The sequence below is a fragment of the Asterias rubens genome, chromosome 2 (genome assembly GCF_902459465.1).
Source record: "Asterias rubens chromosome 2, eAstRub1.3, whole genome shotgun sequence".
NCBI lineage: Eukaryota > Metazoa > Echinodermata > Asteroidea > Forcipulatida > Asteriidae > Asterias > Asterias rubens.
This window is the reverse complement of record NC_047063.1, coordinates 14,333,194-14,355,705: the sequence shown is the minus strand read 5'-3', so window position 1 is coordinate 14,355,705 and position 22,512 is coordinate 14,333,194. Positions and strand designations below refer to the sequence as shown.

Sequence of the window (22,512 nt, the reverse complement as noted above, 5' to 3'; positions counted from 1 at the left end):
GTTACAGCGCCCTCTCTTGTCGATGCTTGTCGGTCTTTTCAATCGGCCATTTTAACTACTTGATCCTTCTCTGCTGATAGTGGTAAGAATCCACTAAATCTCAAGTTTTCACGTATCATCGAGGATGAAATAATCTTGTTTTATAAATTGCAATATCAGGAAAACACATTGGGTTAACTGGGAAGTAATATTATGGGTTTTGTGATATATAAAATTAACGTTGTAATTGACAATGCGTATGGGGATTCTTGAAGTTCTACCAGTCGGTAATGTCACTACCGAGTATGTATGCGGGATCGGTAGCAGGGCCTACAGAAACTAAAAACTCACTTGCCGTCTTTTAGCTCATCACTTGGTTTTAAGACAAGTCGCATCTTGAACTTCATATTTTAATAACTAGTATAATTGTCTTAAAGACATTGGACTCTTTTGGTAAATGCCAAAGACCAGCCTTCTCAATCTCACTCTCTGGTGTATCTTAACAAAAAATATGCAAAATAACAAACCTGTGAAATGTTTAACTCAATTGGTCGTCAAATGAAGTTGCGAGATAATAATGTAAGGGAAAAAAAACATCCTTTGGTCACACGTACGCAGTTGTGTGCTTTCCGAGGGTCCTACTAAAACTAAAAGCCGACTCCAAGTCCAAGCCGACAAGTCCAGAGTGTCGACAGTACGCTGACAAGAAGTTTGAAATACCTAAACAACAGACAGCAAATTAATTAAAGACTTATTAATATTAGAACTATGTCTGTGTGCTTTATAATATAAACAGAAATGTACTGTAATGGCAAAATCTCACAAAAAGGCTACAGTTTTAGCCAGCAAAAAAAAAACTTGCACAGCAAGCGGTCAGACGCCAGCTTGTCTTAAAAACCATGTTTCGACCAGTCCATCATGATGCGTTTATTTTATTATTTTATTTTAAATCTTTAGACATACACAATAGTTACAAGTTGTACAGGGGCTGTCAGGGTTAAAACAAAAGTATAAAACTGTCATCAAAAGATGTGTAAAACCAGACCCCCTGCCAACGATTAAAATATAATTATACAATATAAAAAGGTGATTGCACTGAAACATTTTAAAATCACCCAATAGAAATCATTAAAACACAAGCAAAACCAGACTATTGAAAACAAAAAACTACACCCACAACAAAACACCGCAGCGATAAGAGGAAGGGACAACAATAAGATAAAATTAGATTGGCGCTTTAACAACACAGTAGAGGGCGGGCGTCATGTAAAGACTTTCAACTGCACACAGTGTAGTGTAGTGTAGTGAAGGCATAGAGTTATATATAAGAACTAGAGGGCGCACTGGCCTATATACGCGCTCCGGCATGCCCTCTGGCAGCCATTTTCTAAGTTGACAAAATTGGCATCTTACAGCGTCTGTTTGTGCGGCCATTTTGTAGGTTGACAAAATTGGCATCTCACAGTGTGTGTTTGTGCAGCCATTTTGTAAGTTGAACAAACAGCATCGCGTGAGCGTTCAATAAAAAAAACCTCAAACGTGTATTTCATATTCAACGCACGTGCAGAATGACGCGCTTGTCATCTTGCGGTCCCGTGGCGTTTGTGCACGAGGCATCACTCGTGCGCCCTCTAGTTCTTATATATAACTCTATGAGTGAAGGTCTTCACATGATGCCCGCCCTCTGTTGTTGTTGTCGGCTTTTAGTAGGAGCGCTTTCAGATATGCTTGATTTTGAGACCTCAAATTCTAAATCTGAGGTCTTGGAATCAAATTCGTGGAAATTTACTTCATTCTCAAAAATTACGTAACTTCAGAGGAAGCCGTTTCTCACATGTGTGAAACTTTTTTTTTTTGACCTTTCCTTACTATGGTGTATACCAGCGTATTTCAGGGTCCTCTTAACTTCTACAAAATGTCCATACGTTGGCTTATGCTGGCTAAAAACGTCCAGGTGTGACAGGGCCTATAAAGGCACTAGACACTATTGGTAATTGTCAAAGACCAGTCTTCTCACTTGGTGTATCTCAACATAAAATAACCCTCTGAAGTAAAGTTGTTTTTCAAGAAAGAAGTAATTTTCCACAAATTTGATTTCAAGACCTCAGATTAGATTTTGAGGTATTGAAATCAAGCATCTGAAAGCACACAACTCTGCGTGACAAGGGTGTTTTTTTCTTTCAATATTATCTCGCAACTTCGACCACCAATTGAGCTCAAATTTTCATAGAAAATTACCAAAAGTGTCCAGTGTCTTTTAACAATGAACATTGATGTAGCAACATTGCACGGTAAATTGCTGTCAAAATAACTAATAAGAGGCTGTAGATTGATCATCAACAACCATTTGAACTTGGCTTTTTTCAATTTCTTTTCAGGAATTTCTGCGCCTTGAGTTCATCATGGCCAAGTCCAAGAATCACACCAGTCATAACAACAGTAAGTAGACCTTTCTAAGAAAACCAATTTTTGTTTTTTATTCTTTAGGGTGGGGTCTTTTGGGGAAAGGAAACCATTAGTTAATTGTTCCATTACTTGACAAAACTTGAAAAGATAGGTCTACATCAAGAACCTTACAGGGCGGTCTATATCCCGAGCCCATTTACAGGCCTGCCATTTCATATTTCAGAAGGAAAGGCCATCTTTAGGTTGCAAAGTGCACTTCCATTGCAAAATCTTGAAGTCTATGGGGAATTTTGAAAGGGGAACCAAGGCCAAGACCAGGGGCATCAAAGGCCGTGGCCTCCGTGTAATTCGAGACCTTGCTACTTTCGGCATCTGCCTCTTCATTTTCCAATACAGTAGAGCATGACTTAACAAACACTGCAGTCATGTTCGGTATAGGGAATGTTTGTTATTCAAGAATGTTCATTGCTTGTAATAGCAAACATTTTGTACAGCAGTATAGGGCGACTAGTGAAATATCCTTCAACTAGTGACTGTGTCACTGATGTCTGATTGTGAATAGTCGTGAGCGACTATTTTTTGTAGTTTCAATTTTTTTGGTTTTAGTATCAGTGGCACAATTAAACGTGTACATGTAGTTGAAAAATGGTAGTCGTGACTTGACTAAGCAATCAATAGCTGCAGCTATGCCACAAGTGGCACTAGTCACCCAGGCCTACAGCAGTATTCTACTGTAGTGTGACTCAGGCCTGTATGCTTCGTTTTTGAAGGGGCAAGGGCACCAAGGCATTTTCTCTTTGGCAAAGGGCACCCTTTTGAGGAAATTGTAAACTTTTACTGGATCATTTTAAGGGCACCAAGGCAATGGCAGGGGGCAACGGAGGCAATCGCCTCCATTGCCTCCGTGAAGTATCAGGCCTGGTGACTAATCTCAGAGTTGTCCACCTAATGGCAAATACAATGATAAACAATTGTGGTAGCCTGCCGATCTCTCCCTCTCCAGTACCCTTTGTCCATCTTGGTATGGGGGAAACTAAGCATATCACAGCCACAGTGAGTACATGAAGCTTCTGAATAACCCATGGCACAAGCAATTACTGTGCTGGCCTGTGCTTTTGCTGTGGTGCCCTTTGCAAAGATCCTAAACAGGGTCACCTTTTACTCATAGAAGTGCCCCATACTAGAGGGAAATGGCTGTGCTCCTCCAAGAGTGTGTTACCACATCACTCACTGTTGACACAAATCTTGAGGGTGTGTACAAAAGCGTGTTAATCAGGGTCTCCGTTTTCTGGTTCCAGTGTTGCATGTACACAACTTCCAGCCATAAACTGGCTTATAACAGAAACCTTATCAAGTATTCACTATGTGCTAAATAGGATGAACGAACAATTTTGAGGAGCAATGCCTTTGTTGCCTTTGTGTGTTACTGTGCCTGATTTAAACCGAATGTTCGTGTTGGCAGGTCGCAAAAATCACCGCAATGGAATCAAGAGACCCAAGAACTTGAAGAGCCCTTGTCTTAAAGGGGTAAGTACTTATTCCAGAATAAATCAAGCATGCTGACCATTAATAGTTTTATTTAGGGGCCAATTTCATTGCACTGCTTAAGGGTAAGCAAATTTTCATGCTAACTATAGGAGAAACTTGTTTTTACACGCAAGCATATTTCACAGGTTAGGAAGAAGATATAGGTAAGCAGCTTGATGTGTGCTCACCATGACACGCCATTCATTGTTACGCATTGTTACGTCATTTTGTTTCACAGTAAGCACTGGTAGGTTAGCATGCCTTTCCGTGTGCATATGATAAACAATGTTCTTACTTGGTCAGTAATCTCAAAAATGGCCGTTAAGTAGCTCTGTGAAGTTGGGCTCGTGACTTTGGCTGAAACTTAACAAACAATAAACCTTTGATAACGACCAGTGTTTATAACCGGTTGTGAGCAGATACTCCGCGCTAGTCTTGGTACAAAACGTTTCTTGTTATGGGCGATGCGAGACTGTCAGTGAGTTGGCCGCGCAACTACCCTGCCTGTTCTAAATGGCTGTGAAAGAACGAGTCGCTACCCTTTTATTCCCTTTTTTTTCACTCTGATTGATTTGTTTCTTTCTTATTCTTTTACCTAGGTTGATGCCAAGTTCTTGAAGAACATGAGGTTTGCCAAGAAGCACAACAAGAGACACCCTAAGCCAAAGATTGAGTCTTAAACCATTGGATGAACTGACAGAGATTCTACAATGTATTATTCATAACAAGAAAAACAAATACACAAAAAAAGCACAAAGTAGAGAACAGATGTTCGTAGAGTGGAGTTGCATGCAAGGATGGAAGATTAAGATTCTACTCCTATTCTATTTGACATAATGGATACCTTGCATTATTCAAAATAAATGTGTTTTGATTCAAATTTATTTGAAACGTTGAAAAAATAAACGAGGCTTCTCCTCTACTTGGAACACAGTCTGTGTATACATAGTGATTTATTTATCGGTTAAAGACAGTGGACACTATTGGTAATTGTCAAAGACTAGCCTTCACAGTTGGTGTATCTCAACATATGCATAAAATAACAAACCTGTGAAAATTTGAGCTCAATCGGTCATCGAAGTTGCAAGATAATAATGAAAGGAAAATAACCCTTGTCACACGAAGCTGTGTGCGTTTAGATGCATTTAAAATATTAGTTGCTTAGGTGCTGTAGTTTTTTAGAAATGAGTAAAATAATGTCATGAAAATACGTTTTTACATGCTCAAATAATTTGCGTCTTATGTTCACTGAGACGAAAATTATTTTCATGACATTGTTTTACTCATTTCTCAAAAACTACAGTACCTCAGCAAGTAATATTTTCAGGGAAGCTTTCTACCATTATTATATTAAAAACCTGCTTGAACCAAAATGTCAAGTCGTGAACTTTGCTGAATTCCATTTAAAATGTTTTCAATGAATAAGGAAATCGAGTCATATGATTATAAATAGATTTTGATTGTGTAAAAAAACAATCATTTTGAATACCCTTACCCAGTGCTTTTCTGAGAGATTTGCGAAAAGTCCCGTTACGTAATCACCCTTAAAACGTCATAGTTGGGAGCTCCAATTTGTAAAGCCGCTTTGTTGCAGCGTGGAGGTATAACAAAGCAAACTCCCACAAATGACGTCAGCGGCATTGTCCTTTGGCGCGCGCTCTCAACTGCAGAAGTGTTTTTAGTTTTTAAAAACCTTTAGGTTGGGGCCTGATTTTTTAATCGATAATTACGAAAAACTCAGAAGTGTAAATATATCAAAATTACATTAAAATGGTCAACAAGTGCATTATAAACAAGTCTAAATACCATTTCCGTTAAAAACCTTCCGCTCAGGTAGCTGTTTAAACGGTGTAAGTTTAGTGTAAAACTGTAGACGTTGTGTTTTTTGTCCTACAAAAAGTACAAAGACTCTTTAAACGAACATTCATAAATACCTCAGACAGTTTCGCTATTCCTATTATTGGTGGAGAGCGGGGTCACGTGGGTGTGTATAAACCTTTGTTTATGACCAGTCAAAACTGTTGAAACATGGGCGTGACACGCGAGCTTACACCTGTTCTTATAAGACGGTTTCTTCATTCCTATGGATCGAGAGCAACAGCTGAAACAGTTGTGCCAAATCACGCGATACGCGCGACGCACACAGCATTCCTTTATAAGAAGTTGTTTACCCGAGGGCGGCGGAGGTAAGGTTTGACCGAAAAGGTATTTATGAATGGGAATCAAAGTGTGTGGAATCGGTTTTCAACTAGTGGTTTTCAACTAGTAGAGGCCTGGTTCTTGATAATTTACCTCGACTTTGTCTCGGTAAAATTATCAAAAACCAGGCCTCGTTGGGATTAAACCACTAGTTGAAAACCTCTTCACCACACATTGATTCCCTTAATACAGAATTGGTTTGGCTAGCAAAAATGTTATCGATTAAACATCCAAGTTAGACACTTGAGCGTAATTTGTGTATCCAGGGTTATCACTGTGTTGCCTCAAACTAGGGTTTCCAGGATTTCCCGCTTAAAAAGTTTCAAAACCTACTTGTTTTTAAAAATGAATGAATTCAAGTTGTAATGACAAAAAGACAAAATTCTGGACCCACTAAGAATAACAACTGCTAAAGTGATAGAGCGCCCTCTTTTGAACAAGAGTGTCTCAGTCTTGCTTGGTTACAACGGCTTGTTTTTTGTCCGCTGAAATCCCGAGCGCCCCATCCGGTCCATTATGCAAGTTAGGTGCTTTTCAAGATGATTCACTTTGCGGGTCAATTCGAGTGATATACATGTGTAAGACGATATGGTTTGACTTTTACTGCTGACTTGAATGTTTTAAAAAGCAAAGGGGGAGGGGGGGGGGGGGGTTTCTATTAAAAAACTAAGTACATGTGTTAGTTATAAACAAAATGTAGTAGTTTAAGTATTTGTTGAAAAGGGGGCTAAAAAAGCTCAGTGATTCACATTTTTTTTAGACGACAATTCAGAAAAACAATGGATGTGAAAAAAAGGAAAATGCAAAGCAACTTCATGTTAATATTTATATTAAGCCTAGGCCCTATTTCATAAAACTTTCCTACACCCAGCCTAACCTTGATTCTTTCTTCATGATATTGGTTGGCGGTAAGATCCGTCAACGTCAACGATTCATGAGTTTTATATTTGACAGATTGCTTAATTTTATTGGAAGGATTTGCGGCCATATACTGAAACCATTTTTATGAAACTCCCGGAAGGGCGGCCGCATGCAAACGAAAAATTACCCGACTTTTCAGCTCTCTCTAAACAAAAAACTACGTGACTAATTCGTTATTTTGTCAAAAAAAAAAAAAAAAAACATGCTCAAAGGCCTAAATGTTTTATTGTTCTGTTAATTACTGTTTAGGTTATACTATTTTTCCCAACGATTCAAGATTTTTTTGGTGATTAACCTGTATTTTTGGTAGCAAAATAAAGTTTGACGAACCCTTTGGGACTTCCCTTTTATGACAAACGGTCAGCGAGAGTCTAGTCAAGCACCACTCAATTCGTCTGCTTATTTGCATAATAAATAGCGGGGGGCCAGGGGGCGCCCAGCACACTAGCATTATAGGGCAAACTCTGGTGTGTGACGTGCGCTCTCGATCTTTTTATCAGGCGTTGTTTCGTCTGCTCCAGCATCTCATACGAAAATACTTGAGTGGAGAAAACACAAATATTCTCGAGGAAAAGATAGATTTTGTTTTTACAAACTGGTAAGTAGTACTTATTGTTGCTGTATTAACTGTTAAGACTGAGAAATATTGAGTGTTTAATGTGTATTGAGGGTCGGATATTCCTGTTTTTGAACGTTGGCTGTGGCCGTTATTTTGGGCACACACACCCGCTGTGTGAGTACTGTGTGTGTACACAAGGGTAGGCCTACACATTTGAATATGGTTTCAACATAAAGCAACGAGCAAACCACGTTAACTAGTTGCGATATTTATCATCTGTATAACCCATTGCCAATTTTATTGTTTTTAATTGGTTGAATTAACCTTATTTCATTGGTAAACCGATGACAAGTGGGCCATACTTGTTGGAAATAATTATACAAACAAAATCATTGATAGACCTTGTAATAATATAAATTGAGACATGATTGATATTAATTATTATGGATAACTTTCCGTATGGCGCCACCACTTTTTCACTCATTTTTACAAAAAGGGATTGTCAATCAGGTAAATTAGATACTATATTATTTTATTTCGAATGAAAAAGTGGTGGCGCCATACGGAAACTTTTCCGATATTATTATTAATGATTGATTTTATTTATTATAAAAATTATATTATAAATTAAAATCGTGTATTTTTACATTAATTTATAAATTCATTTTCACTGTTGCAGTTTTGGTCACGTTGGGTGATTTGGGTTTAGGACTTAGGGATGTGAATATATTAGCATAGAAGATAGAGTACAGAATAAATTTCCGGTCTGTCGGGAGGAGGGTTACGTAATTGCAACTATCGATCTTGTTGAACACTTAGTTATGTAAGTTGTTGCCAGCAACCGTCTGGGCAGACTCAGTGGTCGAACTTCCACTCGAATCTGGAAGGTGGATAGATTCAGCTCCAAGTCATACCATGGTCATACCCAAAGTCTAACACTTTTGTGCTACGAGTGTTGTCAATAATGCCATCCAACATCACATGTCCAGTGGCAAAGAAGTAAAAATGTCTGCCCCTACCTAGTTGCGATAACGCAAACCCTTCTCCCTAGCGGCCGTCGGGAGGAGTGTTACGTTATCGCAACTAGCCCCTACCCTGCATACAATTTATTACAAAGATGCTTAAATTACAGACTCTTATACCATCATTATGTTATAATAAATGGTTTAGTTAAAACCAGCTGCAGCGGACAGTTTCTTATTTTCCCTTCAAATTTCTATGATTTAATTAATTAATTCATTCATTTATTTAATGATTTATTAAAAATCTCTTAGATTCGCTGCCAGTGCTGGAGAATTACATGACAGTTACATCATTATAATTCTGGAGCAAAACATATCTATTAACAAAAAACAAAGATGTTTATGATAAAACTGTTGAAGGCAAGGACCAAAAGATCCCACAATTCATGTAGGGAACAGGTCATTAAAACAAGTTTGAAAGAAACCACTACTTTTTCAGTTAGTCTGTGCAGAAAATTTGAAACAGTACGATGTATACAAATAGCTTGCAACCATGTCAGATAACAATCTCTTATTGGGGAGAAGTGGTGGCTGAAAATCTGAGAAAACGTGTTTCGGTAGCTCAGTCGACACTAATGATGTCACTGTCTTTCTACCATTAGCTCTTAGTCTTTGCAATAAGCCCTTTGGCAGTCAGCACGCCTGACCATAGCAGACAGACAGCACAGTAACCGGGTAAACATTAAGCTCGGACTGTGTTCATGCGTACATTAGTGAATTTTGACACATTTGTCTTAGATCTGAGCATTAGTGCAGAACGCTAAGTAGGGCCTATGTCAGGTCTTCTCAGAAAGAGATTTTATCCGCATGGTTGTCAGTTGTCACCTGTAAGGTAATTTCTTAATGAGTCAAAAAGAACCCGCCAATGTCAAATTTGTTTGAAAATCGCCATATGGGAAGTTCATTATTGAGTATTATCGTATAATCGATGTATCGAAAATAAAAATTTGTACTGTCATAAGTACATATAGCTTACAATGCCTCCACAAAAGCATTTATCGGAATTGAGCCATCTCTAGTTAGACCGTTATGACCAATGTCCATCATTAATGTAACAGTATTACCAGCAGACTCTCCAGTGCATGGCCAGTTTTGTTTGGGTGCTTAAAGAGGTCATGAGACTGTTTAAGGATCCGAGCAGTTGTTGAAAGGCTGGTTTGGGATACTTGTTGCCATCTTTGTCATCTCACATTCACACTATGTGTTACTGCTCAAATTATTCTTTGAATAATATAAGCGTAACATTTACTACATGTTGTGAGGCACCCATAATGCCAGCTAGCTGGTCACTCACACAAGAGACAATGAATGGTAAGGGACTACAACATGCCTGCATCTTATTATTCATTAATTTATTAGTAGGGATGCTAACTTTAAAAAGTGTTTCGGTGCCACATTGTTCAAAATTCATTGTTTTGGAGACAGTACTGTAGCCATTGCACAGCTGGCACACTTGGTGTTATGAAAGACTTTTTTATAGCCTAGTGTTTTCTCTTGGAAAGAAAATAAGTTTATCACATACTATGTATCTATGTTTTCAAAACAAACAAAATTGTTTTGCTTTTTGTGTAACATCTGATTTGGAATGTTTTCAAAGCTTTTAGTACATGTAGTCATTGTAAAGTACATTAAAGCAAAGTACACTTTCATCTTTACTCAAAGATTTATACTTGTCTTTCTCATTTCAAACTCCTAATGTAAAATGTGCAGGTCTAGAAATTTTGAAGATTGTGGTATGAAAACCCAAACTTTATTATTTTTTACCATACCAGGTCTTTATCCTAACACTGTAATGTGCTACACGGTCAGTGAATATTCACAACTGTTTTTGAATGGCACACCGTTATATCCCCATATTATATCACACAGGGGGCATGCTATAAAAACACCAATAACCCAATTAGAGTTGTAGCAGGAGTTGTGCCCGGCGGGCAGAAATACAACTTGCTATATAGTCATAGTTACGGCAGGGAGGTGTAGCCTCAAAAATATGGCAAGGGGAGAATTTTTCCATGGGTGTACTTATTTATTATAATGGGCATTTGAGTTTGGATTAGGAATGCAGGTCTTGTCAGGAACAATGTAACGACAAAGCTCGCTGGAAAATGTGACTCCTACCTTTGGCCCTGCTTGGCCATGATGCAGTATTAAATTGAATAATGGGTAGGATACGTAGGAATACCATTTTTGTTTGCTCTGTGACCTTCCAGTCTCACACACTTAAAATTGGAATGAATCAGTGAAAGTAACATGGACGGATAAGTTTCTTTCTCAAGTAACTATTGGTAATAAATGCATTTTGTTACTTTGAGTTGTTCATCTGAATACTATATTGGTAATAATATTAAACATCCCTTTTCCATTCAATTCAACAATTTCCTTTCAGTTCAAATTACGAACATCCTGCGTATCGTGGCTTATTTATTTTAATTTCTCTTTCAAAGGTTTGGGTTGCAAAAATGAAAGAACATCCAGTATTAAGTGTGCTTCTGATATGTTATATTAGGCTAATGGAATGAATTTATGATGTTGCCCATGTTGACTAACAACAATTAATGCAAATAATTTTTTGGAAAAGTGATACATAATGCAATGTTCTAGTAAGCGACATCAATAACAATATATTCCCTGTCCAAACAAACTCGTACAATTTTTGAAACATTTTTTAAGACCAAGCCTGTGGTATTCACTATGTATGCTGCATGATCTCATTTTGTGCATTAGTTGTACGGTGTACACAGGTTCTAGTATGGGCACACAGGCAGAGCAGCACACAAACGCAGTACGCACTGATTACTAACTCAGTGACTCACGCTTCTGACAATGCATAAATTACGCACTCTAAATTGCTCAGTTGTTGTCAAGTGGAAAATAGGCTGTCCAATTTCCATTAATATAAACTGGCCTGCTCGACTCCATGGTGCACTATGATAATTGTCGGAATTTCCCATGTGTACACAACTGTGGACCTTGTTCCTTATTAATATCTCTGGAGTTTAAGAGGGTCAGGGTGGAAACAGACATGAGTTTTATTATGAATGATGCTTGTCTTCATTTTATTTATGTTTTTTTCTAATGACATTTGTTTCAGAGCTAATATTTGGCATAAATTTGCAAAACCAGTTCTATTGGTGTAAAGGAAGCACTTTAGTGAGTTAATTAAACATTCAATAACTGATGGATGATTTTGGTATTTAATTTTGCAAACTAGTATCAGGCAAAAGATTTCAAGGCTGACTTGACAAAGTTACGCCTAAAAATCATTAGTTTTGGCAAATTTAAAGTAAACATCATCCATGAGTAATTGAATGTTTAATTGACTCACTCAGTTGCTTTACTAGTTGGTACTGCAAATTTGTGTCAAATATTAGCTATGAAATAAATGTACTAAAGAGAACTTAATTTCTCTACACCTTTATACAGCAGGTCCATTGAAAGCATCCTTTAAATTTATGAGCTTTTGGAAACTAGCCCTCTCATCGCATTTGGTTGGTTTTGAAGGAAGTGAGGAAAATAATATGGGAAATATAATTTCCTGAATGACTTTGTCAGTTTGCGATTCTGTTAACACGTATCGTCCTTTAAAATAAGTTCTTCATAAAGTGCAAAAAATCTCACCTGTCCATGTTTACTTCTGAGCACCTTTAGTTACATAAGCGGTTTTATTTTTGAACTTAGAAAGGTTTAAAAAAAACAACAACATGTAGGCCCCTCTCTTTCATGTTTGAATTAAATAAGGGCTGGTTTGTGTCGTGTACAGTGTTAAATCAATAATTTAAAAATCTTGAAGCAAATCTTGGAACTGTTTTTGTTGTTGAGCATCTATCTTATTTCAAAGCGTAAATCACACAAAAGTGTGAAAAAGTATTTAAATTTTATTTCTGGATAGTGTTGAAAGGTCTTGAATTTGTTATAATTTGTGAAATCTCGGGGCTATTAGTATTAGTGTGAATCTCGGGGCTATTAGTATTAGTGTGAAACTAATAAGGTTTCTGTTCATGGCCTGTGCAAATGCAACATGAATGTGAACCACACCTCACTAATCAATGCAATATCAACCCTCAATCCAACTGGAAATGACTCCTGGCATGCTCATTATGACCTGCAGGTCTGATGTTTTCTGCACTGCTGAAGGGGCATTTTAAAGTTGTCTAGTGTCTGGGTCCAGTTTCATTGAGATGTTTTTTAAAAGCAGAATATGCAGAAGTATGCTTACCATAGTAAGGTTACCAGCCAAAATACCATGTCACACCCTCTGTGACTGGTATCCTGCTTATTTAGGCTCAAGCTGAAAATTGTTAAGCATCATTTTCTGCTCAAGTAGCTCAATGAAATGGGGCCCTGGTGTTGAAATTCATCTTCTGTCTGATAGACTGACATGATCTGCAGCTGCAACAACAGGAGTTACTTTTGGATATCAAGGCAGCAGACCATGAGATCATAAGTCTTTAAGGAAACTAGATTTATCCTTGATTGGAATTAACATACTTGCAGTTATTGTCTCTGATGGTTTAAGTATTGTAGAGCATGTCTTATGGTTATCTCAATGTGATCACTCTTCTTATTGTCTGTGCAGTTTTCAACATTGTCTGTGATGCTACTTATCAAGAGACATTAAAGTAGATTTATAGAATGTTAAAGATTTAAATAAATGGTTGAAGAAAGAATTGATGGACAGCCACTTGAATTCTTGTGGCTTTTCTCCCTAAATTCTAGCCCTATTATTACATGTTAAGACCACAGTGTATAATTTGTAAGGTGTGAAAACCCCCCAAAGTACACTAAAAAACACCTTAAAAAAGCAAAGTTTTTTCTTGAACAGATTTTACAGTATATACAAATGTAAATGGATTTATAAACAAATTTGAAACTCAAGTACACCTAAATTGTAAATGAGAAGTACTTTTCACACCTAGTAATGAAAAGTAAATTTTGTTTTATATGGTACATTTTCCTGATAGCTGTGAATCAGTTATTCACTTCAACAGTTCCAGCATGACAAACATTGGAGGAGTGTTTGAATTGATTGTATGGCATTTTGAAGGTCAGTTTGTGACCTCTGGCAGAGGTCGACTTTGTTCCCTCTTGTCAACTTTGTTGAATTTAGATCCAGAGCACACACAGCATGACGTATGATTCCATTCATTAGATAACTTCACTGAATTAAGTTTGGTCTTTTTTCCCAGGGTTTGCTCAAATCATGGGTTGCTGTTGGCGTTCAATTGTAAAGGTGTGGTAGTTTTTTTCTTATACTAGACAGACCAGTGGACAATTATAAACAGCTTAACAGTTTGAAATTGAATTGCAAGATTTGAACTGATTTTGTGTAGTCGTGGACATGCTAGCAAGGTGCCCAAAGAGGCATGTTTTACGTAAGATGTACAAATTGATTGAATGTAATACTTGTATTTTCTTCATCTGAATTTTAAAGGCGAATAAAGTGTAATTCTTTGATTGATACTCACAGTCTCAGACATCATGGTTTTCAAAGTTTTTTTTAAGTATATTTTTAAATGAAAGTAATCTAACACTATCTATACAATTATAATGACATGTGGGGCTTACACATTATCCTTATTACTGTAAATTGGTTCTTATTTTAATCGTTTACGCCAATTGGAGTCAAAACAGAATTAGTGTAAAATCATACATGTCATCCCAGTCAAAGTTCTTGCCAAGTGCTCAGGGTGGCTCGTTCAGTTTATAGGAAAGCATTCCGTATTATTATTAATATGAAGTCGATTAAAGCCATTGGACCCTTTCGGTAAACAGTGTTGTCAAAGGCCCACACTTTTTGTACCACAACTCTATATCAAATAACAAACCTGTGACAATTTAGGCTCAATCGGTCATCGGAGTCGGGAGAAAACAACGGAAAAACCCACCCTTGTTTCCGCGCGTTTCGCCGTGTCATGGCATGTGTTTAAAATAAATCCGTAATTCTTGTTAACGAGAATTTATATTGTTTTGCTGTTTTCTCAAAAAGTAAAGCATTTCCTGGAATAATATTTCAAGAGAAGTCTTTCACCATTGCCTTCTGTAAACCCTGTAAGTTATTTGTAAATCTGTGAACTTTTATTTTTGTTTCTGAACTGAAAGAGTCCAATGGCTTTAATATGGACAAGTGACAAAGCAGACAAACTAGTGACATGACATGCTAACTGGTCCTGCTGGCTAGAGTAGTAAGAATACAAAAAAGTTAAGACCAAACCATACAATGTAGCCTTTTCACACGGTATCTCTTATCCCCGTTGAATACAGCCCTGAGGAGGCCCTGTGACTATTGTTACCCCTGTGCACTTTCACACTGTATCATGTTTCCATGGGGTTCCGGCCCAGGGTTTTACGGCTTACCCCTACTCCAGACCAGGGGTGGCTATTCCTCAGGGTATGGGTATGCCCATTTGCTGGGGCAGAACGGGGGTAAAGCGATCATAGTGTGAAACGGCTGAACGTTATTCCCAGGGGGCAACCCAGGGGAATAGAATGAATACTGTAAACTGTATTTTGGTGTAAATGTGCCCCATAAGGGCAAAAATCACAGACAGTCACATTTTTTTTTCAGGTGTGCTGAATCAATTGCATGATGTTTTTGTTCATGCCCCTCTTCAACACGTATCATATCAATGTCCAAGTGCTGCACATCAAGTATTGAGCAATATGAAACTGTATCTTGCTCAAGGGTATTGCATGATATCATTGATGTGAGATATTTATTGTTGGGACAGGACTCTTTCCTATTGGGGGTGAAAGACAATCCGGGACATGTCTGGCATAATTTACTGGAAGAAGCACCCGTTATTACATCTAGTTTTATGGGTCCTTTTAAAACTATTGATGAGTCATTCTTGAATATGAATCAGTGCGAACAGTGAGCATCGTGTTACTTATTGTATTAGTTCTTTTTTCTTTTTATTTTTGGGGAGGGGGGGGGGGTTAGGGGATGGGAGGGATGCATTTATTGTTAGCTGTCTGTTAGAAGAAGAACAATTATTATATTACCTTTTGAGGTATGGCGGACGTGATCCATAGACACAAATTTGCCCAAACCTTACAGCATTGTGTCCGTCATATCTCAAGAAGGCTTATTGAAATTTATATGGGAGTTTTGGGACAGTATGTGATTTATGTGGGCGTACCATTTACACTATACATACGGACATGTAGACTGTACATACATGTGACATGCATCTTAGTTTGACATTGTGTGCCTTGTGGTTATATATGCTACATTCACATGACAGTGTAATAAGCAAGTGTGATTTATTACGGTACACAGTATGTTCTAATACAAAAATTTGAAATGTAGCCTGTTCAGGTTACTGTTTTTCATCTAGGGCCTTGCTCAGTTGGTCTATGAACTGTTTCTTAAAGTATGTTGTGTACGTGCATACACATAATATGTAGGCCATGAAATTGGATTGGGGTAGCACAGACTTTAGTGCAGTAGTTTACGATTATCAAGGTATAATGTTACAATTTACACCGTGCTGCATTTCGAACATGATGTATGATACATTGTAGTGAGGCAAACCATGAAGAAAATGATTCTTGTCTGAAGAATGTTGGGCAGAGCCCAGAGAGGGGTCTAGCCCACAAACTCACTGTGCTCCTCAAGAAAGGTGACCTCAGTGCACCTGTTCAGTTTTGTCTTTTGGTGTCCAAATATAGCAGACAGGCTCACTGTGTTTCACGTTTCACTGTGTGCACTTTGTGACATTGGGACAGTTACTCACAAGATGGGGATTACATGTAGTTGCCAAATTCAAAGTAATCTTGCGCTCGTTTGAGCAAATTGCAATAAGTTTTAACTGGTACTTTGTGTGGGTTCTATGAATGTGCCCGCAGCTTGTGTAGAGTGCATGATTTTAACTTTGTCACAATCAGGTGACATTTTAAAAGGGATTCTTACTTCAAGAATATTTGAGGAATTGGTTGTGTCTGTTGTAACCGGTGACTTTAACTGTTGTCCTCTGTCTGAGTGCTTTAAAACATAAATCCACAAAACTACATGAACATGTATGGTGTCAGGTTGAAATTTGGTTTGACAGGTTTTTTTTTCTTCTTGCCTGTGAATTCTGCATACATGTAGATGGTGATGCCTTTACAGGGGCAAAGTATAATAAAAATAATAGCCTATGTACATGCCTAGATCATTGCCTTGGTGCCCTTGAAAAGGGTCTGTTGGATAAATTTGCCCATAGATTTTTCCAAGAAATACTGCAGTGTGCATACATGTAGGACCTAGAGTCATGTAGGCCCTTTGTACATTTGTATGCTGTTAAAGTAAGGAATACTAAATTTACAATCAACAACATGTTTTAAGCTTTGTTTGTAGGTCTGAAGTCCGTAAAAGTGAATGTAATTTACTGAAACCAAGGATTACACAAGTTTGTTTTTCAGCAAGAGTGAAATGTCTTAAGTTCACAAAAAAATATTCAACCCTACTTTGTCTAGATCATAAAATGTCATTTTAATTGTTGTAATCTATAACACTACCGTTTGAGCAAAGTATTTTCTTTCTCAGATCAGACATGGCTGTTTGTCAAAGCTCTGTGCTCAGGCATAGGAGCGAGAATAGTCTGCCCAAGGCTTTGGACAGATTTGGGAAGTTTTTGTTTTTCAGTCTAAACGCAGCTGTGATCAGCTGCTGATTGAGTATTTTTCACCTCGTTGTTATTCATAACTCACCAGGTTCAAACCGAACATAAATAACAAGATATGAAGGGATTTGATGTTGGCCATTAGCACATTCCACCTTGAGAGTGAAGGATAATTGCCTAGCAATTACCAGTGTTTGGCTGGTTATCAAAAAAGGTCTAGGTGACAACTACCCACTTACATACATTTTTGAGAAAAAATATTGAGTGGACAGATCATCAATCAATGTTTTTGAAGCCAATCTATGAAATTATAGAATAAGTGATATTTTTGTTGTTGAAAAGGGAGGGTTGGAATGATTGAAGGTTGGATTGGTGAAGTTCACCCATCCAACCTCCGTGAAACCATGTTGATTTCCAACATAGGGCTCGTTGAGAACACATTCTGTACATGTGCATGATGGTAGATCATTCAAATTTAAATCGAGGATGGAATGGTAAACTTTCTGGAAGTTTCTGAAATGTTTTGTGAACTTTCCTCCAGTGTCAATTTTAGCAGACCAGTATGTATGCAAAATTGTAAAATGTCAGTGGACACTTATGATTGATAAGCTACAGAGCCCAGACAAGACTTCTGTCTGCCCCATCCAATTATGTATTACCACTCCTGTGGTTGGGTCATGGAGTAGAAAATTTCATGTTTTGTTACTTGTGGTGGACAACTTATTTGCATCACACAATAGAGAGTGATGAGAGTTGCCCTCCAGCAATCGACCTCTAAAGTTTCAATGACAATTTCTTGCTATAGTTGTTGAGGTGTACAGCACACCTGTATCTGTGTTTGTCTGGGCATGGTTCTGTGTAATGTTTAACAGAATGACTAATACTGTCATTAACAGTGAAGATGAAAACAGCTTCATTGCTGGTCCTGCAAATGCACTATACACAGGTATTGCATTGGGCAATGAACCACAACAACATTTATTTTCTGTGTGAATGCTACACCATGGAGCTATCCTTTTTATAGCTCCATGGCTACACACAAATAGAAAGGTCTGCCTATGAATTTAGTCCAATTCGAATCACTGGCAGTTTTCATGTTTTTACCACAAAGTGCATTTGTAACAATTGAACTTTGAAGCAGCTGCACTATATCGTGAGTAATGTACATTAATGTTTTCTGCGAATCCTCTAACTGTACCCAGTATTGGTCACCTTGTTGCTTTGAATGACACACCAACTTTAATGACACAGTAATCAGCATAAACCAACAGTAGTAAAAATGCAGATAAATCGTGGTCTACCTCAGTGTACATGTCATGGTTAAGGTATGCGTGACTCTGGGCGCATTTAACCTTTTATCCCTTGTGTCAACTGTGAAGCTTGAATACAACCTCAGCCCTTGCTTTCATCATAGGGTACATTGTCAACCCCAGTTATTAAATCTGTATTGTACACTGCAGATGTTAAATCCCACATCTGTTTCATCCTTGGTAAATAACAAGTCATCTTTAAGAAGACTCTAGTGCTTTTTACTGTACCGTATATGGATGGGAATGTATTTGATTGGAGTTACTTCTTCTTCCTGTAATAACTGTACACTGGATTTGTTATTCATTTCTTGACTACGGATTTACACTGATCAGGAGGACTAGTTTGTTGTGGTGAGCTTACACTATAGGGACTTTTCGTTTTTGACGACGGATGGTTCTGCGACGGTAAAGATGACATTTGGCGTCATCTGCGCATGCGTCGGCTTTGAGGACGGTCGTCCCTCAATTTCTACGACAGTACTTGGGATGAATCTTCGTTGTGCTGAAAACGACAACGTTTAGCTGAACAACCGTCGCAGAACCATCCGTCGTCGAAAACGAAAAGTCCCTTATGTTAGTAAAGGGTATGGGCATAGAGTAAAGACAGTAGGGGTGTGGGGTACATGTATGAACAATTTTAATGATAGCAAAAATCCAAGTTATATGTTGTATTGAACAGAATACATTTTTCTGTATGTTAATTATCATTTTTTTAGGAAATATTAAAATTGCTTGTTGAGGGCAATTGTTATCAATCAGGCTTGTACAATTTCACATTACAAACATTAGGAAATTGGAACAAAAGGACATTCTTTGTAAGATTTTTTAACTGCAAAGCTTAACTAAAAATGTGTGTAATTTGTTCTGTAACAAACTGGACATTTTTTGTGATAATTGTAATGGTTCAAAAGCTATCATTATTTGTTAGTGCTTACACTTTATACTTGGAATCAGATAAGTTCAGATACATGTATAGACCATGAGGAACTTTCAAATCTCTTGACATGTTTTGCTAAATAACTATTTTGATTTGATAGTTTCTAAAATAAGCACAGTCAGAAGGAACATCCTTGTTTCCCTTCCTGCAGTCTTGCTTCATGTTCAGAATTTCAGACAGAAATATCAGACTGGGAAGTTGTTAAATTGTTAAAGATTTGGGGAATTTTTTGTTGTTAGAAAATAGAAAGTAAAACAAATCCTTGTTTCCCTTCAGTGCAGTCTTGCTTCATGTTCAGAATTTCAGACAGACATATCAGACTGGGAAGTTTAGTTGTAAAATTGTGAAAGATTTGGGAATTTTTTTGTTGATTTAGAAAATAGAAAGTAAAACAAATTTTCAACTTTGTTTTTAGTCAGTGACCATTAAGTTTTAAAAACAATTGGTGTCAGTTTCAATCGTCATATGTTCTTTGTACTTTTTTATTCTTCTTGTTGTTCAGATTGTTGGAGCACATCTTACAGAGGAGAGCAGTAAAAAACAACAAGTGACATTGTATGTCTAGCTGATTTTCAACAGGTATCGTATGGTTCTGTTTTTATTGTCCCCTGAACTTTTCTGTTTGCACCATGGTTTAAGACAATGGACACTATTGGTAAATGTCAAAGACCAGTCTTCTCACAGGTTACGAGATAATAATGAAAGAACAACCTTGTCACACGGAGTTGTGTGCTTTTAGATGTTTGATTTTGAGACTTCAAATTCTAAATCTGAGGTCTCAAAATCAAATTCGTGGAAAATTACTTCTTTCTCGAAAACTACTCCACTTCAGAAGGAGTTGTTTCTCACAGTGTTTTAAACTACCAACCTCTCCCCATTACTGGTTACCAAGTAAGGTTTTATGCTAATAAATATTTTGAGTAATTACCAATAGTGTCCACTGCCTAAATGTTCTTACTGTCTAAGACACAGTCTTTAAACAGTTAACGTCAGATGACCACACCAATTTTCCCCTGGATGCATGCTGTGACTTTTGTATTTTGTATTTTGTCTTGATTCATAGTGCATGAATGTGGTATTTTCTCAAAAGATGAAGAACATATATGTACTGTGGTGCTTCAAACAGAATTTATTGGTATTTATCAGACCCATAGTCAACTAAGTACATTATTCTGTTTCCAGGTTATTACTTCTGTCTCCAAGTTATTACACACTGAGGTATTGTTATTCAATTGAAAAAACAAAAACTGCCCGTCTGGTCATAAGTTTGCTGGTCCATCACTGAAACCTCTGGCCTCGGGCCTGCTGTCTAGTGTCAAATTCAAGCTTCTCATGTTTTGTAGTTGATCAGTTGACTTTCCTTTTTGTAGTGCCCTAGGGAAAAAACGACTAAAACCGTTGTGCCTAATTATAATTCTTCTCCCTGTTGTTACAATACAAAGTTGCATGTCTTATAGACCATGTGACCTATGTTTATATTCAAACCGCCCTCTGTTGACAAAACACTGTATCTTCAAAAAGACGCGTAGTCAGGGTAACATTGCATACACTTTCTAGCTGGCTACCAAAACACAAAGGTTTTGCCTGGCGGTATGCTCGCGAATCATGTTCATGGTTTTCGAGTGTTGTCAGAGGTCACATCGTCGATTAAGCTATCAAGTAGTAGAACATAATTGTTGTAAATTCTCTAAAACAGATCATCGGCTGAGGAAGTCTTTAATGTTAAAGGTTTACAATCGTGCATTGCTGTACAACACATCCTAAGCTCATGCGCACACTGGGGCATATAGATAAATTCAAGATCACATTTGTTTGACATTTAGATGGTATCTGCTGGGAATTTTTCTGGTGGACAGGGGGGTTTAAAAATTATTGATGATAATCCCGTCCAAACGCCTGAAGGTGTCTGGAAAAAATTTTGAACGTTCTCACTGCACAGTGTGGCACTGTGACAGAGTGAATTGAACGAGTGTGGAAGGCTGTGTGGTGGTGTTTGAGCTATCATCACTGGGCACCAAGCCAATAACAAGATCCTCATGGGAAAAATTAAAAGCAAGACTTGAACAATACAAATCAGAAAATCCCCCATACTGTATAAAAAGATTTGATGAATAATAAAATAATTCCCAAATGCTCTTGTTTGGTCCATTCTCTTTTTGAATTAATCACATGGGGATTGACTTCTGTGGAAGCCCTCAATAATAGGCCTACATGTAAGTGGTGATTCATTATAGCGCTGTCCTGCTTTTTACAGTAATAATTCTTCTGCTTGTTTTTTTTCCCCCTAACATGTGATTTACAGTAGTTTCCAACTTAATTGGTCAGTGTAAAACAGTCAACAACGAAAATGCATAGAAATAGAAACTGACTTCTGAGGCACTTGTTTCGCACCTTTATTAAGAACACAAAACAAATTGGGTTTGTTTACAGCAGTTTCCAAAATGAGTGGTCTGTAAAGTAGAACAATCAACAAATAAATAGCAAAGAAATCAAGACTGTTGCAAGTTTCTAACCTTTAGAAAGAAAGAGAAAAAAATTGGGTTTGTTCACAGTAGTTAAAAAAATTAGTGGTCAGTAAAGTAGAACAATCAACAAAGAAATAGCAAAGAAATCAACACTGACCTACCAGTTTCTCACCTATAGAAAGAAGACAAAACAAATTGGGTTTGTTCACAGTAGTTCCACAAATAAGTGGTCAGTATAGTAAGGAGTAAAACAGTCAACAAAGAAATTGCAAAGAAATGAAGAATGATGTCTGAGGCAACACCTCAAAATACTGGTATACTTGTTTAAAAAATTGGTTAAAGAATGTACTTGTAGATTATCTGTGAGACAAAATATATATATATATTTTTTTCGTTCATAAAATACTTAAGTTTCATTGAATCAAAGTTCGAGCTGTCTTTGGAAATATTATTGTGGCTGTTGATAATGACTGGGACGAAACCAAATGTTTCTTTAAGAATTTTTCGCTGTAAATCAAAAGGTCTTACAGCCAAATGTTAAAGCTATTACTTCATTAGAAACAGTTTTATTGGAAGCTGCATGT

General features: G+C 37.4%; 1 protein-coding gene and 1 long non-coding RNA gene across 6 annotated transcripts in view; both read left to right on the top strand.

Annotated features, from left to right (window-relative positions):
- Window positions 1-4,845, top strand: LOC117307081. The gene is made up of 4 exons (XR_004521021.1): window positions 1-82; window positions 2,358-2,418; window positions 3,848-3,912; window positions 4,512-4,845. It is a non-coding gene; the product is annotated as an uncharacterized LOC117307081 (long non-coding RNA).
- A 2,658-nt stretch (window positions 4,846-7,503) lies between these two features.
- LOC117303974 (neurofascin-like) overlaps window positions 7,504-22,512 on the top strand; it is an 84,681-nt gene continuing 69,672 nt past the window's right edge. For 4 of the 5 annotated variants that reach the window (XM_033788486.1, XM_033788470.1, XM_033788447.1 and 1 more), the window contains exons 1-2: window positions 7,504-7,630; window positions 19,966-20,042. The gene's annotated coding sequence lies outside the window, so the exon portion shown is untranslated. Of the gene's footprint in view, window positions 7,631-18,758; window positions 18,878-19,965; window positions 20,043-22,512 lie in introns of those variants that run through there. The other variant, XM_033788463.1, reaches the window with a different exon arrangement.